The sequence below is a fragment of the Myotis myotis genome, unplaced genomic scaffold, assembly GCF_014108235.1.
Source record: "Myotis myotis isolate mMyoMyo1 unplaced genomic scaffold, mMyoMyo1.p scaffold_m19_p_8, whole genome shotgun sequence".
Taxonomy (NCBI): domain Eukaryota; kingdom Metazoa; phylum Chordata; class Mammalia; order Chiroptera; family Vespertilionidae; genus Myotis; species Myotis myotis.
The window spans coordinates 56,957,829-56,976,153 of NW_023416390.1; the positions used below are offsets into that span (position 1 = coordinate 56,957,829).

At 44.3% G+C, this 18,325-nt stretch overlaps 2 protein-coding genes across 5 annotated transcripts in view; one reads left to right on the top strand and one right to left on the bottom strand.

Annotated features, from left to right (window-relative positions):
• PKP4 (plakophilin 4) overlaps positions 1-13,932 on the bottom strand; it is a 247,690-nt gene extending 233,758 nt beyond the window's left edge. For 2 of the 4 annotated variants that reach the window (XM_036320377.1, XM_036320375.1), the window contains exon 1: positions 13,783-13,932. The gene's annotated coding sequence lies outside the window, so the exon portion shown is untranslated. Of the gene's footprint in view, positions 1-12,688; positions 12,839-13,782 lie in introns of those variants that run through there. The other 2 variants (XM_036320386.1, XM_036320376.1) reach the window with 2 other exon arrangements.
• Positions 13,933-14,279: 347 nt separating this feature from the next.
• Positions 14,280-18,325, top strand: part of CCDC148 (coiled-coil domain containing 148) — a 226,082-nt gene continuing 222,036 nt past the window's right edge. Inside the window, exon 1 of the mRNA XM_036320389.1 lies at positions 14,280-14,430. The gene's annotated coding sequence lies outside the window, so the exon portion shown is untranslated. The remainder of the gene's footprint in view (positions 14,431-18,325) is intronic.

Genomic DNA, 18,325 nt, shown 5'->3' on the forward strand with positions numbered 1-18,325 from the left:
AGCTATAAATGGGCAACATGACCCATGTACCCCTAAGTGATAAAAATGTTCCGTATCTTGACAGTATCAATGTCAAGATTCTGGTTGTGATATTGCACTACAGTTCTGCAAGATGTCACCATTGAGGGGAACTGGGTAGGGGGTACACAGGATACCTATATTATTTCTTAAAGCTGCATGTGAATTCATAATCATCTCACAATTAAAAGTTTAGTTTTTAAAAATTATAATTTATTCAAATCTTATAGTGAAAACTTGAGGTAGGGACCACCAAAATATTTGAGTATTTCTTTTTTTATATATATGTTTTTATTGATTTCAGAAAGAGGAAGGGAGAGGGAGAGAGAGAGAAACATCGATGAGAGAGGAACATCAATCAGCTACCTCCTGCACACCCCCTACTGGAGATCGAGCTGGCAACCTGGGCATGAGTCCTGATCAGGAATCCAACTGTAACCTCCTGGTTTATGGGACAATGTTCAGACAACTGAGCTACACCAGCTGGGCTGAGAGTATTTCTAACTATATTGTTAAAGTCAAAGAATATCTGCTATACTCTTACATCAAAACAAGCTATACAGTTTCCTATTTTATTACTTTTAATGTTTATGTAATTATATAGTACTAATTACACTCGTGTCATTTTCCTAACATTTTTCCTCTGAAAAAATTCATGTACTGAAAATTACATCTACTTTTGATCTCAATCCATCAGCTAAGTTATACAAAAGGTATACTGGTTCACAAAAGGCAAGGACACAGAAAGTTCACTGCCAACACCTGGCCAAGCAAACTGGTCTTGGTACTTGCCGGCTGCGCATGAATAGTCTGAGAAAGAGCACTATGTAAACTTTTCTCACCATAGCTATAATCCAAGCCATTGGGGTTAGAATGTATGGGAATCAAGTTTTAAAATCTGATCATTAATGTTTTCGTAAGGAATCTGATAAAGTATTTATCTAGCAAGTTGTACTACAAGCGTAATTTTTTGTCAATGTAGTTTTTCCACTGAAACTTGCATAAGCTAAGAAAATCAGTTTACAAAAGGAAGGAGGGCCCCCTTAAGAAAGAGAAAAATTTATCTAAGAGCGGTACGTAAAGGTATGCCAAGATTAAAATTCAAAACTCACTCATTCATTTACAGATATCTAGAAAGACTAGAGGTCACGATAAGTCATATTACAAGACCAAGTTCCTGATGTCAAGTCAGCTCAGGGAAGCAGGCCATGGAGACATGGAACCAATGTACTGATTGGTGGTGGTTTTATACATAATGTTGCTTCTATGGAAACTGTATTCAGAGTGCCAAACAAGTGACTCACAGAAAATATTTTGGAAGATTGGCACCTGCCAATACAATGTCCCAAAATTTCAGACTAACATATTTTTCATTTGCTGACAGACTTTTAACAGCTGAATTGTTTATCACATCAGTTCTTGAGAAACTCCAACTGGTCTTTCTGATTCCTTTTTCTGTGCTTTTTAAACACCGACTTTGTTGCTTATTTAGTCATTGACAAATTGACAATAAGTGGAAAATTCCCATCAGTGCATCAGTCTGAGATTCAAGGTATGATTCAATGAGATCATTTATTCTAGCAGATGTCACAAGAGATTTTCAAAACATTCTTCTGTTTGTTCATAACAACGGAAGGGAATATTTGCAATAATAGATAATGAGTTTGGACTTACAAAGGCACATAAATTGCATAAAAAATAAAGCACAAAAGACAATAAACCAAAGTACTGCTATATGAAACTGAAAATAAGAATTTAGTTAAATGGCAAGTCTTGAGGCATAAATTAAGATTCTTCATAAATAATGCATTTTCATTGTGATCAATTATTTTACATAAACTATATGATAAAGTATTCCAAGAAAAATAACCAAAATAATAAATTTCATGATTAAAACCTTTTCTGAGATCACTATCTTTTCATTGGTAAGGAACACTTTTTCAAATGCAGGCTTTTTCCAAAAATGCCACTGACAGATAATGCAACAGTCTATCTAGATTCTGGTAATGTATCAAGTAACATACAGCTGAAAAGTAGGTTTAGCTAAAACCTAGTTAATACAAAATCATTTTACAGCTCATCCTTAACACTTACAGAACAATTTTACGTATTTATTTATATACCGAAGTTTTCTAGGACAATTTTTTTCCAGTGCTTGTGTCCCTATCTTACCTAACTAGATTGGAAAATTAATCAGATTTCTCAAAGGTGGAGACTCTCAATACTGAATCCAACACAGGCTGTCAACTCCCTGGGGAAAATCATTTTGTGTCCATGAGGGCTAGCACAATCTGATATAGAGCGAGGGATTAATGAATGTTGGCTGAACTCAATGAATGACATCTTTTAAAATAAGAGGTATTTAAAACAGAACACAATACTTCACACAAAATAGGACTCCAGCAAATATGTTAAGCACTAATTGTGTTGTCTGCTAGCTTGGACCCCAGGTGGTACTCAGGAAGAAGATCACTTCAAACTAGATCAGTCTTTGTTTCCCATTCTACCCAGGGTACAGGTGTCAGAAAAACACGATGCACTTCACTCCATTTTACAGGCGTGTTTACAATTCTCATGAACGTATGGACACTGAAGAGCCTGTTCAAGTGTTTACTTTGATCATGACACTGGGAATTCATTTAATATTGCATACATTAGTAGTATAATTGATTCTCCTTTTTGAAAATATGTATTTGTTCCATTTGCAAAGGGAAACAGCCAATTTCAATATGTTAAATCACTCTGTGAATGTATACATACGCAAATTGTATAGGGATTATCCCCAACCCAATCTCCACCTTTGTAGGGGGAAAGCAGAATCTAGGAGAAACTCTCTTCATGGGATTCTTAAATTGCTTTAAAAAAAAAAATACAAAAAAACCCACACATATCCAAGAGTACTAATCCAAGTAAAGCATCATCCTGTTGACATCCACCACAATTTCTAAACATCGGTAGGTTGTGTTCATGGAAAAGTAACATGTTTTCAGAGGAACAACTGTCTCAGTTATTTAATTTTTTTTGAGGACACATCAAACCAAAGCCAATGGTAAGTGGGTCTTTCTCATTTTAACAAGACTAATCCCCTTTAACCACCACCTAAATTCCCCTTCTATTTCTATTTAACTTTTTAGAAAATTTAGTCTCAATCAGGGCCTAAGCCTCAAATGCACAAAGAATCCAATAGGGAAGCAACTGACTCAGCTAGTATAGAGTCAGTTTGTCTGGCTGCAACACACATGTTTAGGAGCTGAGCATTTCAGGTATATAACCTCAATTTTTCCCCTTATCATGGAGGCTAAACTGTAATGAATTCTTGAGGAGAAGACAATATATTCTTGCTGGGGGCGGGGAGGGGTGGGAGTAATCAAATAAGAATTCTTGATGTTCTAAGAGTACTGAAATACATTGTATAGATGAGGAAACCAGAGCTCAGATGAGTTAAATGACTTGCTCAAGAGATGCCAAGACTGGAACTAGCACCTCTCGATATCTACTGGTTTACATCAAATATCTTCCAAATTTCTCTTCTAGTTTTTCTTGCTTTGGTAGTTTTCTGTCAATTTCAGTTGTGGTTACTTGTAGACAGAAAAGGCAGCTGATGGAGTTAATTCACAAGCTGCATTTTAGTCCATACATGATTAACACTTTCTAACACTTCCTTCATGGATTGACTTGAGTAGACATTGTATAACATGACTGCTACTTAGAACTACAAATGCAATAGTTGTATACATATTTAAACAGTTTGTTTTACATTTTGCAAGTGTTTCCACTTCTAGCTCCTGTAGTATGATACTATTAGTCTTCACCTTTTAAACCTATCAATTTATTAAACCTCCTACAAGTGATAGTTGTGTTTACTTGCCTCTAAGTATTACCTACACAAAAAAGTTGTAATTTTCCTACTTTAAAAAGGCCCTTACTACTTGTGGTGGTGAAAACACCACACAATGTACAGATGATGTATTATCTATATATATATAAAAAACTAATATGCAAAGTGTCCCCTTGGGAGTTCCACCAGGAGAACAGGAGTTCGATCACTCGCTATGACCTGCACTGACCACCAGGGGGTGGCGTGGAACATGGCAAGCGACCAGTGGCAGCAGTGGGGGTGCTGAGGAAGCGAGGGGAGGAGGCGGGGAGGCAGGGAACCTGATGAGCCCTGATTGCTGGCCAGGCTTAGGGACCCTAACCATGCACAAATTTTGTGCACCAGGCCTCTAGTAGAATTCTAAATCTGAAACCTATATAATTTTATTAACCACTAGAGGCCCATTGCACAAAGAGATTCGTGCAATAGGCCTTCCCTTCCCCTGCCTGCCAGCACTGGTTTTCCTCCAGCACCCGGGACCCAGGCCTTTGCTGCTCCGGCCCAGAGCCTTCCTCTTCACTCCTACGTATGCAAATTAACTGCCATCTTTGTTGGGTTAATCTGCATACTCTCCTGATTGGCTGGTGAGCGTAGTGGAGGGATGATCAATTTACATCTTTGTCTATTACTAGGTAAGATTATTACCCCAATAAATTCAATAAAGAAAAAAGAAGGTCTTTATTTATTTGCTGGATTCTCTTCCTTACAGGCAATTTCTTGCAAACTATCAAGTTCACAATAATTTTTTTAATTGTTCATTTCTACCCTGAAACATCCTGCTTAGATTCATGATCATATTAACTAAGATCACAGAAAGCAAGTCAATAACTTGCCTGGCATATAGTACATGCAACAGAAAGCATCATTAAGTACCACAATATAATAAAAGTAATGACTTATATTAATTCATTTAGTCTTCACAACAACCACACGAGGTGGATACTTTTATCGTTTCACAGATAACCAAATAAGATCTACAGAGATTATATAATTTACCAAGTTACACACCTAGCAAATAGAAGTGCCAGAACTGAATTAGGACAGTCAGCTGCTAACCACCACACATCACTGTCTTAATGACACTTAAGGGTTTCACTCAGTGTGAAGGTGCACCTCAAAAAACTGTCCCTGGCTTAACGTATCAGTTAATCTTGGACTGGGATGAGGGTAGACTGCAAGACCTTGAAAACATTATGTGGTTTTTTCTCTTTCCCTCACTTCCTAAAATGACATCTTTTTTAAAAAATCTATTTAAGATGAACTTGAGATTCAAAAGTCTCAACAGACAACCCCAACTTCCTTTTTGCTATAATTTGGGCTAGGAGGGGAACAGGACTGATTATATACATGAATGCTTAGAAAACCTTTTTTTCTTAAAAACTATAGAGAGGACTTTGGGAACCTTGAGCTGAAATGTACCTTAGATCAATGCAATCCAAACCCCACATTTTTAAAAGGGGTAAGCTATAACCCAATGCTAAAGGGTTTGCCAAGGCCATACTGTTCAACCCCAGGTCTCCTAATTCTGGCATAGTGTGCTTTTCATCTACCTCTCCTGTCTGCAATTTAAGAGACAGCTTATAGTGGACCAGAATTTCAAACACCACCTACCCAGTGCCTTAAAAGTCTATTTGTAAATAGGTTGTGGGTGTCTATGAAAAACTGTATTCCAAGTTTGTCAGGTCCCCAAAGCCTGCATAGTACCCTAATAGTCCCATTTCAACTACACATTTTACCTAACTTTCATCTATACTAATAAAAGGGTAATATGCAAATTAACCATCACTCCACGACAAAGATGGCGGCACCCATACCCACAAAGATGGCAGCACCGGCCGGAGCCAGGGAGCTGGCCGGAGCAGATGGGATGCTTGGCTTCCTTCAGGTGGAACGCTTGGCTTCCTGCAAGCCCTGGCTGGCCTCTGGGCGGCAGCCATGGAGCCAGTGCCAGCCTGGAGCGAAGGCCTGGGTCCCAGGTGCAGGAGGGAAGCTGGTGCTGGCAGCCAGGGGAAGGAAGGCCTATTCTTGCATGAATCTTCGTGGATCGGGCCTCTAGCATATAATATGATTTTATGACAAAAACCCACATCCACTCTAAATTCAACCTGGAGAATTAGGCACCAAATTCTATATTCTATGTCAGGGGTGGGCAAACTTTTTGACTCGAGGGCCACCATGGGTTCTTAAACTGGACCGGAGGGCAGGAACAAAAGCATGGATGGAGTGTTTGTGTGAACTAATATAAATTAAAAGTAAACATCTACACTAATAAAAGAGAAAAATGGTAATTGGCATACGACGCTACCCTTTTCATTGGCTAATCAGGGCTATATGCAATTTAACTGCCAACTAAGATTGGCAGTTAACTGCCAACAAGATGGCGGTTAATTTGCATATGTAGGCACAATGCAGGGAGGCGAAAGGGAAAGCAGGAAGAAGCCCCCTGCCACTGACAGTGATCGGAAACCCAGGGGGGAGCTAAGAGCTGGGGGGCAGGGCAAAGGCGGCCCCAGGGCCGCCTTTGCCCTGCCCCCCAGCCATGATCGAAGAATCAGGCGCCTTTGCCGCCCTGGCCAGTGATAGCAGGAAGTAGAGGTGGAGCCAGCGATGGGAGCTGGGCACAGTCAAAGCTGGCAGTCCCGGGAGCTAGGGGTCCCTTGCCTGGGCCTAACGCGGAGCCCACGATCGCGGGGCTGCTGCAGCTGCGGGTCCCCGCTGCCCGGGCCGGACGCCTAGGCCAGAGGTGTTAGGCCTGGGCAGGGGCGGAGCCTGCAACCGCGGGGAGCTGGGGGTCCCCTGCCCAGGCCTGACACCTCTGCCGGAGGCCTCAGGCCTGGTCAAGGGGCCGATCCGGTGATTGGTGATCGGAGGGTGATGAGGGTCAACTCCTCTGGCCGAGGCATCAGGCCTGGGTGGGGGGCGGAGCCGGGGATTGGGGGGATATGATGGTCCCCTTGCTCAGGCCTGAAGCCTGGGTCAGAGGCGTCAGGCTTGGGCGGGGGGTGGAGCAAGCGATCAGAGGGAGATGGGGGTCCCCTGCCCAGGCATGATTCCTGGGCCAGAGGCCTCAGGCCTGGGCGGGGGTCAGAGCCAGTGATCGGGGGAGATGGGGATCCCCTGTCCAAGCCTGACACCTCTGGCGGAGGCGGCAGGCCTGGGCAAGGGGCCGATCAGGCGATCGGAGGATGATGGGGGTCAACGCCTCTGGCCGAGGCATCAGGCCTGGGCAAGGGGCAGAGCCAGCAATCGGAGGGGTCTGGGGGTCCCCTGCCCAGGCCTGACGCCTGGGCCAGAGGCATCAGGCCTGGGCTGGAGGCAGAACCAGTGATGGAGGAAATGAGGGTCCCCTGTCCAGGCCTGACGCCTCTGTCAGAGGCATCAGGCCTGGGCAAGGGGCCGATCCTGCGATTGGAGGGTGATGGGGGTCAACGCCTGAGGGCTCCCAGTATGTGAGAGGGGGCAGGCTGGGCTGAGGGACACTCCCCCCCCCGCCCCCACCCAGTGCACGAATTTCGTGCACCGGTCCCCTAGTCATTACATAAAAGGGTACAGTCTTTTATTTAAATAGTTTTATTCATTTCAAACGGGCCGGATCCGGCCCGCAGGCCTTAGTTTGCCCATGGCTGTTCTAAGTAAATGGCACCTAAAAAGGGGCTTTCTCTGTCTCTCCAAGCAGACAAATACATTGGTGGTGGTGGTGGTGGTGTGTGTGTGTAAAGGGAAGGAGGTGCCAGACAGGGAGGGGTCCAGATTAGTGAAGATCAGGATAAATACTCTTGGATATTTGCAAATCATTAAATTTGTATTTAATGCAGATGATAACTACAGAAGTCAAACATACCTTGCCTATTAAAAATAGAAGGTTACTGGTTCCCCTAGACCAGTGGTTGGCAAACTCATTAGTCAACAGAGCCAAATATCAATAGTACAACGATTGAAATTTCTTCTGAGAGCCAAATTTTTTAAACTTAAACTATATAGGTAGGTACATTCTTATTAACTTAATTAGGGTACTCCTAAGGCTTAGGAAGAGCCACAATCAAGGGGCTAAAGAGCTGCATGTGGCTCGCGAGCCACAGTTTGCCGACCACTGCCCTAGACCCCCAACCATCCCACCTTTCATTTGTGAGTTCTGGACTTTGTGAGGTCTATATATCCCTAAGGCAGTGGTCGGCAAACTGGCCCCTTGAGTGTGGCTCTTCCACAAAATAGCACATACAGTGCAATTGAAATTTCGTGGCCCATGCCACGGGACCAAAGAGCCGCATGTGGCTTGCGAGCTGAGGTTTACGACCACTGCCCTAAGGGATTGGCATCTACCCAATCAGCAGGCATTATTCAGTTCAGCAAAAATGCCTCACAATGACATGATTCAAAATAATCCAGACATTTGCATATTTTAATTTATATATTTTACTAGAGGCCTGGTGCATGAATTTGTGCATGGGTGGGGGTCCTTAAGCCTGGCCAGTGATCGAGGCCTAATGCGGGGCCAGCTGGCCGGGGGGGGGGGGGGGGGGGGGGGCCTGGGAGGTTGGCCAGCAGGCCCCCCCGATTGGGGCTGATGGAGGGGTTGTCCAGGGGGGAGGGGCCGTGGGAGGTTGGCAGCTACTGCATTGTCGGCCCCCTGGTGGCAAGTGTGCATCGTAGCGACTGGTCCACCAGTCATTTGGCCGTTCGGTAGTAATGGTCACTTAGGCTTTTATATATATAAATAGAATTTAAAAAATTTAAAATCCAAACTCTAATGATATTTTATCATCTGCTATAAATCATTACATGAGTTATAATAAACTATATTATCAAGACTATGAATGCCCTGACCGGTTTGGCTCAGTGGATAGAGCGCCGGCCTGCAGATTCACAGGTCCCGGGTTCAATTCTGGTCAAGGGCATGTACCATGGTTGCGGGCACATCCCCAATAGGGGGCGTGCAGGAGGCAGCTGATCGATATTTCTGACTCTCTATCCCCCTCCCTTCCTCTCTGTAAAAAATCAATAAAATATATTTTTTAAAAAAAAGACTATGAATAATAAAATTATCAGCATTGTAGCTGACATTTATTGCTCTATCAAATAAAAATAAATCTAAATTATAAAAAGAAAAAAGAAAACTTAGACCAATGACAAATGAAATGTCTGCAGCATTCTAAGCTTAATCTGAAGTGCACCATCATGGAATATCCCCAATATTCCATTAGTTATGGTAACACTAGAGGCCTGGTGCATGAAATGTGTGCACTTAGGGTGGGGGGAGGTCCCTCAGCCCAGGCTGCACTCGCTAGCCGTGAGCCCGGTTTCTGGCTGAGCAGCACTCCCTCTGTGGGAGTGCACTGACCATCAGGGGGCAGCTCCTGCGTTAAGCGTCTGCCCCCTGGTGGTCAGTGCATGTCATAGCGACCAGTCGTTCCGCCTTTCAGTTGATTCATTCAATTTGCATATTAGCCTTTTATTATATCGGATAGCGCCCGAAAGATAAAACATAATTCCACTGAATTATTACAGTAGCAATGTGAACATATGAATGTCCTACATCTCAGCTGAAACTAGCAAGCACGTGAATTATTGCTTTGTGACTTAGGGCATATCCTTACCCTAAGAGAAGCCTGTTTCTTCTTATTGCTGGGCATCAAACTGACCTGCTGACTGCTATCACTTACTAGCAGTATATGAAGCCTCTTGCCTTATATTCAGATATGCTTAAGTTTCTCTCTCTCTCAGTCATTTGTAGTGACAGTTTGGATGATAAAATGGTTACTGAATTTTCCAAACATATCCAGTTCACTTGTGTCATGTTTTAGATTCTTCTTCCCACTTCAGTGCAGAAAAGGAGCTACAAAACCATTTAACACATTGAAGTAGTAATTATCTCCCAGTACACTGAAGGTGTGAAGGCAACTCCCAAAGTGACATATAATTCAGTGAATGTTTTTGCCCTGGAATAACCTCTACTTTGTCTTCCGGTTAAGTATGAAGGTATGATGTCCACTTTAGAATGAAGCAATTTAGGGATTTACCTCTTGATTGAAATACAACAGTAAATTATAGAGCATTTTCAAAATATCTTAGTATTTTAAGTTATTAAGGTGAAGGGCTGGACTTACCAAATAATTGGCACCATCCAGGGTATGAAAATTCTGTATTTAAATCAATAACTGGTCAATAGCAAGGAAACCATTCAGTTTTAAAATTGGCAATAACTAAATTTTTAAAAAGTATGTGTAGTTAAAGTTTTTAATTAAATTTACTTTTCCGCCCTAGCTGGTTTGGCTCAGTGGATAGAGCGTCAGCCTGCGGACTGAAGGGTCCCAGGTTCGATTCCAACCAAGGGCACATGCCTGGGTTGCAGGCTCGATCCCCACTAGGGGGCATGCAGGAGGCAGCCATCAATGATTCTCTCATCATTGATGTTTCTATCTCTCCATCCCTCTCTCTTCCTCTCTAAAATCAATAAAAATATATTTTTTTAAAAAAATTACTTTTCCAATTTGTATAGAAGAGAATAAGAAAGAAAAGTACATGTCTGACTTAATACAGACTTCATCCAAATACTCGGATCTTACAATTGCTAAAAATTTTATTAAACTGAGTTTGGTAGTAGAGTCTTTAAATTCAAATTATGATATTAGAACTAGTCACAGAATTAGATTTGGTTTATTCAGCTTGTAAATGAAGCAATTAACATATTTTTTTTTCTGGATGAATGCTAGCTGCTCCCCTTTCTACTTACCTTCTCTCATGCTTTCCATCACAACCCTACTCACCTATCTCTCTCCAAAAACAGTATAGGTAAGAATTAAGGTAACTGGACACTTAGTCCCCCCCATTGGCAATCTTCAGTAAGAAAGATTCAAAATGCCACACCTTTTCCTTACATAACAGTGGGGGATGGTGAAGTAATATACTTGGTCAAATTAATTTGTTGTCTATGACTGTGAACCTCTTCTAAAACGTCCTCTCTTCAAGTATGTATAACATATAGACTATATTTCTAACTGAAAGCCCAACTTTACTTAAATGGGTAAAACTACTTGCACAGCCAACCCTGTGTATACGTTAACCATATACTCGAAGGGGTTATTTCAATTTCCAATGTAGTAGAGAAACTAAATGTGCTTTTACTTTCTAATCTTCACATCAAATCAAATAAGCACATGTTAAACTCTGCTGTAATACTAGTTTATTGTTACATAATATAGTTCCTGTTGGCATCTACAAACACCTCCCAATATCCTGCAGTGTTGCTAACTATAATTTAGAGCAGCGATTTTTCAACCTTTATATCTCATGGCACACATAAACTAATTACTAAAATTCTGCAGTACACCAAAATATATATATTTTTTGCCAATCTGACAAAAAAAAAAAAAAAAGGACAATTTTGATTCTTTCACACTGGAAGGCTGCTGTGTTGGCTGTTGTCATTTTTTTTTTTTTTTAATTTGACCATCTAAGGGAAAAGAGTTCAGTCAGTGTCCCTCACTAAATATTCAGGTATTGCATGATTCGTACAGCACACTGGTTGAAAATCGCTGATGTAGAGTTAAACCTCTAAATTGGAAGGTCCACAGGTCCACTTAACTATGGACATACCTGAAAAACAGTAGCAGCCAAAAAACACAACCTTTCTCAGTGCAAAAGTGTTTTTCTTTCCTATTTCTCCTTTCCATTAGGTCTTTAACTAAAAGGTGATCATCTTATACTTTTCAATGCCCTTGATTCAAGCAAAGTAGGTGTTGGAAGGCAGCTGAGCAATCAACTTATATTCCTGAATCTGATACAAAATAACCAAGTGTGGAGAAGCTTATAGTAAACTCAACCTCCAAAGCAAACTGTGTCACACACATAGTATGCTTTTCAACATCCAGAAACATTTATTTTGAAAGCCAGTTGTCCTCATTTTCGTGATGCCATTTTCCATAACTGTTTCACAGAAACCAGCAGTATACTGCATTCAGAAAGAGAAACAAGCCTTTATTTTTCCTTTTAAAAAGAAAAGTATCTAAGCCTAATTCTGGAAAAGCATCTTCTGTCATACATTTGTCTTTCTGCTTTAAAGAAGATAAAATTTGACCAAAAATGCATAGTAATCAGTATTGAATTTACACATAATTACCATTTTTTTAAAGTTGTAGGGGTATGTTCATTATTTTTCAAACGTAGTAACAAAGAGAAAAAGAACTGCGACTTCAACTAATAAATTACATCTTTAAATATACATGACTCTGCTATCCCCATGTTACTTGCAATGGTAACTGACACGCCCCGAATTTAACTGTACCAGACAGTTCTATCTGTCCCATCGCTGACCAAACACTGCTTCTCTGTTTCTATTCATTATGTATTATAAGAGGTCTAAACACAACCCAGTATGATGAGAGAAAAAAAAATTACAGTTCTTATGACAGCAAAGTGATGCATTCAAGATCTCTTTTGCACTACATCCCTGTCCATGAGCATTAACAGGCATTTTTTGATAGAGCTGCAAGCTCATTACACTGAGAACCTTCGGCACCCTTTCCTGCAGGTTTTCAGAAAACCCTTGGGGTTGGGGGAAAAAACAGGCACCATTCAAACCTTGCAAACCAAACTTGCCAAGAATCTTGTGCAATGATCAATAACCTTGGCTACACTGCCATCAGCCCCAAATTCACGGTCCTGGAGACCAATGCAGCAAAAAAACCCAAACGAAAGCCTAGCTGAAGCCCAAGAGAACTGCCGCGCTTCCCCTCGGCTGCCCCCTCTGCCGCATGGAGAGAGGCAAGGGGAGGAGAGAAGTCGAGGGAACCTCACCAGCTTCGAAGATGCTCCCGTGACCTCTGGCTGCGCGGCGGGTGCTGGGCGAGGAAGGCGCTAGTGCCGCCGCGGCGGGCCCTGTGGACTATGCCTCTGGTGCATTCCTCGCATTCCTGCACAATCTGTCGCCAGCCCAGGAGCCCGTGGCGGCGTGTCCCCCACCCCCACCCGGACACAGACACCTGCCTACTGCTGCGCCCCGAGCGGCCACGGCCGCCGCGGCGCATCTACTGCCCGCACTCGCTGTCTGTCGCACCCAGCCAGCTCACAGCCAAATCCCGGCCCGCCGCTCACCCCCCGGCTTCCCGGGGAAGGGAAAAAGGGAAGAGGGCCGGCCGGGCAGCCCCAGCGCCGGGAAAGGGCACCCGAGCCGCCAGCGGGGTGCCGCAGCTCCGCTTCTACTCCCGGCAGGGAGAGGAGGACGCGGCGGCGCAGGACGGCCGGGGCAGCTCGGGGCTGGGAGCTGGAGGGGTGGAACGGGAACCCACGCCGCGAGGAGAGGGGCGCACTGGGCAAAGCGGGGTCGGCAGGACCCGCAGGAGCGCGGGACTCGGGGGCCACACGGCGCAGGCAGCAGAGACGTGCGAGCAAGGGGAGGGGGGGCGGGGAGCAGGATCTGGGCAGGAGGGACGGGCAGACGGCCCCGAAAGCTGGGGAAGGCGGGCGCCTCAGGGTGCTGGGGGCGCAGGGCGGAGTGCCAGGCGGGCGGGAGCGGGGAAACCTCCGGGCAGAAGTCCAGGGGGACTCGGCGTGGTGCTCAAGTTCGGGGCTGGGGGCTCTGGATCCGAAACGGCCAACGTGGGTAGAGGGTCATGCGCGCCCGGGTGAGGGAGAGCGGAGGAGAGTCATCCACCGGGAAAAGCAAATGGAGGTGAAACTTGTGCGCCTGCCGGGGGGAGGGGAGCAGGCAGGCGAGTGCGGGCAGGAACACGAGGCGGGGCAGGAAAGCCGAGGCGGCTGCGAGGCGGTGGGGACGGAGTAACGGGAGGGAGGCACCCGCACCCCTCGCAGGCAGGTCCCGGCTGGGGCGCGAGGGCAGAGGTCCTCGTGGGCAGGAGTCTCCGCGCCCTCCCGCGAGCCCGCACACTTACTTTCTAGGTTAGGCAGAGGCCGTCGTTGCTCCGGGGATGAGGGACATCAGCGCCGATGGGTCGCCGCTGCGGCACCCGAAAAAAATTAAACAAGTGCCGCGGGCGAGCGTCCGCCCGCCCCTCCCTCCCCCACCCGCCCCCTCCCCCGAAGCGGCTCTCCCACCACCCCCGGCGGCGGCGGTGGCCAACTGGCCCCTCTACCCCGTGCCCATGGTGCCGCCTCCACGACCGGCAACCACACACTCAGCCCCGGAGCCCCCTCTACTGCCCAGAGGCCGCCGCCGCCGCCCGCCCAGCCGCCAGCCCGCCTGCCCAGCCAGCCCCGAACTCCCGGGAACGTCAGCACGCCGCCGTCTCCGGACCTGGTCTCCGCCAACCCTATTGGTCGGGAAGAAAAGGCTGGCCCTCCCTATTGGCCCGGCCCTCATATTGAACGGGCCAATGGGAACTGCGGTTTCAGGTCGCCATAGAGACCGATGCTGTTCAGAGCGAGAGGGCCTGGAGAAGGTGTGGAGCGAGGGTGAAGGGGTCTCTGGTTTGGGGCGCGGGAGGCTGCCGGGGAAAGAAGTACCAGGGGACTCCCGGGAGCTGGCTCTGAAATCTGGAGCAGCTTGCGCTTTGCCTCTCTGTCAGCGCCACCTGTGAAAGGTAGGGTTTGTCCCCTGGCGTCAGAAGTAGGAACAGCTGAGCCCCCCTAAACGAATACTTGAATGTAAGAACCTAGGAGTGAGTGTTCCACTTTCCCCGCGGCTGGGGAGCCCCAAAGGTTATGCTCTTTGACCTTTGACATGTGTGCAGCTTCTGCGTCTCCAGGTGAGTTTGCACCCCATCCCTTAAATCGCTGCTTCCTGACGTCACTGAAACTCCCGAATTTTCCTTGTTCATCCCAACCACTCCCCCTTCCCTGGGGCTGATCTTGCCTCAAATTTTGGCTCTTCAAACTTAGAGCCCTACCTAAAGGGTACTCAAAAAGGATTTCCTTGGAATGATATTTCGGTAAAGGAACAGGCTGAAGTATTGTATAATGGATGTCATCAGCTCAACACTTACGATAATGTGTTCCCTGCTTCCCAAAGCAAACCTCTAATCTCTCTGTTGAAAGATATTTATTAAACACCCATCTGTGTGTGCATTTAGCACTATGAGCTTGACAGGTGTTTGCTCTTTCCCTTAAAAGGTTGCAGGTGGGGAAAGACACGGATGACAGAGTAAATCCATGCTTCTAATGATTTCACAAGGGAGTAAAGGAAATAGATTACAGTTGATGGATTTTATTTTCTGGGTATTTTCCAGTTTATCTCTAAATCTGATAACACTGAGCCATAGAATCAGTACACACAAAAATCACATGCTTTAATAACAAGCTTTGATTTAAAGTTACTTTGTGTTCATTTTTCAATACCAATTTGTTTTAAATAACTTTCATATTTAGATACTGGCTATTAAAGTGGATCTTCATGAATACATTAGGCTTTCAAGCATTACATTGCTCTATCATATAGCCGCTGATATTCTTAGGTTCCTTCTTACGGTATACTAATCTCTTTAGTAAGGAGACTGTGTTTATGTTACTGCCCCTCAAGTTGGAGGGACCATACTGTGAGAAAAAGCTAATAGGATTTTGGAAATTATAAATATCTTGTTGAGAGAAACAGATTAATGTGTGTACAAGCTATATATGTTTAATGATTGTCCTGAGTTTTAAGTTAGATGATATGCTTTGTTTTTTTATCTTATTGTATCTGAAGATTATAAACATAGATAAGAATTATTAATGTGGTTCCTTGAATAGAAAAATATTTCTCACAATTTGTAGTAAAATTGAACTTAGTCGATAATCCTATGCAGGGTTGGACTGCAGAACAAAACAGCTGAATATGTGAGTGTTCCCCCTAAGCATTTCCCAAATTGGGAAGGAATTATCAGGGGTCATGGAGTGGTGGCTCATTTGCCATCATGGAAATTAGATCATTATGCTTTTGATTTCTGAGTGTTTTAGTATTTGTTTATGGGAGAATAGACAAAATAAAATGCAACTTTTAATAAATAAGACTCACTTTTAATGTACTAATGAATACAGATGCATGTTTGGCTACCTGCCTCAGTGAAAGCCAAACTCATGAAATAGTTGCTGGTAAGAAGGAAAATGGTTTATTCAAGTTCCAGTGACCTAAGAAGATGGTGGACTCTTGTCCTGAAAAACCATCTTAACATCTCTGTGTAGGCAAGGGTTTTTATCAGGAAGGAGAGGGAAAGCAGAACAAAGAAATCAAGGGGAGGGGGCTGTCGACCTTCAGGCAGTATTCTTGCTTGTCCTGATATAGATTTTTAATGTCATCTGAAGTATTGTGTTAACTTCTAGCCACCCCAGACCCAGGCAGCATCCAGAACAACCCATTTCTACAATATGCTCAAAAAAGGATGTTAGTAGTTTAAGGCAAGCATGACTAGCCAGGCCTTTATTTTAAGGCATACATCCTGTTCCCCAACTTGTGGAGAAGTATAGTTCATTATATGTTATTTAATCAAGAAAGTTATTTTGTTTCTTAGAATAAGATCTTTATGGTCAGCATCCGTGAGTGGGCCAGCTGGTTGCTTGTCAGCTGACTTCCTGGGGCAGGGTGTCTTAAGGTCAGGCTGCTCCTTAGGTTCACACAGAAACTAAAACTGCAGATTCCTGTAAATTATATTAAAAAAAAACTTCTAACATGCAAACTCTAGGTTTTGTTTGTTTGTTTTGTTCTTTAATTTACCTTTATGGTTGAAAGTATTACAGAAGTCCCCTCTTTTTCCCCATTTACCCCCTCCACTCTATATCTGCCACCCCCAAGGCCTTCGCCATACACAAGCTCAAGGTTTTTATTCTTTTTGTTTTTTAAAAATATTTGTATTGATTTCAGAGAGGAAGGGAGAGGGAGAGAGAGAGATAGAAATATCAATGATGAGAGAGAATCATTGATCAGCTGCCTCCTGCATGCCCCCCACCGAGGATCAAGCCCACAACCCAGGCATGACCAGAATCAGACCTGGGACCCTTCAGTCCACAGGCTGATGCTCTAGCCACTGAGCCAAACTGGCTAGGACCGTGGTCAGCAAACCGCGGCTCACGAGCCACATGCGGCTCTTTGGCCCCTTGAGTGTGGCTCTTCCACAAAATACCACATGCGGGCGCACATACAGTGCGATTGAAACTTCGTGGCCTATGCTCAGAAGTCGGTATTTTGTGGAAGAGCCACACTCAAGGGGCCAAAGAGCCACATGTGGCTTGAGAGCCACGGTTTGCCGAGCCGCAGTTTGCCGACCACTGGTAGGGCCACAAGCTCTAGTTTTGAGGGGGGAAATCAGGTTAGAGTAATAAGTTGGGGTTAGCATTTACTAAAATAGGTTGCTTTATATAGGTTTTTACTAGTTTCCTTGGTGAGTACATTCTTATTTCAGTTCTATTCAATGATTAGTAAGAGAAATGTAAAGTTTTTATTCCCTGTTACACTAACAAGATATCAATGATTTGGTTTTTAAAAAATGTAATAATACTGGATGAAAGGAAGATGTGTCCAATGGAAAGAAAAAAACCTTTTCTTTTTTCTTGCCTTAGGCTAGCATAGAAAGAAGAAAACAAGAACCAATTGATCTTTTTACTCCAGTAATCTTTTCTTTTTGTGGTGTTCTCGGGTCATATGTTTGAAAGCTGTTTTGATATCATATATTTCATGTTTGTAGTTTAAAATGTTACTAAAATCCACCATGAGTAATGTCCCTAAAATGTTTTCATTTAACATTATTTTTTCATAATCATTATGCTCATTTGAAAGCTTTCTTTTGAGCTTACTCCTGTACTACCAGGCATTGTTGGATAAAGTTAAAAATTTTTGTTCCACTAAAAGTTTATGCTTTTCAGCTGTTGTACCCAGATTTCAAGGTTCCCAAAAAGCCCACCAGGGAGCCAGCGAGTCCGATGCAAAAACAAAGAGTCCTTCATTTACAACTAGTTCGGCTCCCCGACCACACTCACCGATGCAATGGTGAGCCCAGTGGCAGAGAGAGAGAAAACTCTGTGTGGAGAGAGGTTTTATAGGGGGTTGGGGTAAGGGGAGGAGAAAGGACTGTGGGCCCTGCTGATTGGCCAGGCGCAAGTCGGTGTCTTGTTACACAGGATGTGGTCATATCTATGGCGACTTCCCTTGATTGTCATTGGTTAGTTTAAAGAAGTCCTGGGTGTGGCTAGCAGAGGCTTGGCTTCCGGGAAGAAGCCTTGATGAGCACATGGCCAAGGTAAGATGGAGGGCATAGCCCTTACCCTGGGGCAAGGTGGAGGGCGTAGTCCTCACCCTTTTATCAACCTTGATTGTCTCTTCATTGATCCTCTAAAGTCCTTTTCTCATCCAGTAGGGTGATTATCCAGGACACTTACCCAGGGCACTTGTCCCAAACCTGTCCTATTTCTGCTGTCCTTAAACCCCCATTGTACTTGGTCTTCTTCCAGTTCTGCAAATGAATTTGTTAGGGGCAGAAATAGAATATTGGGGACCAGCTACAATTATAA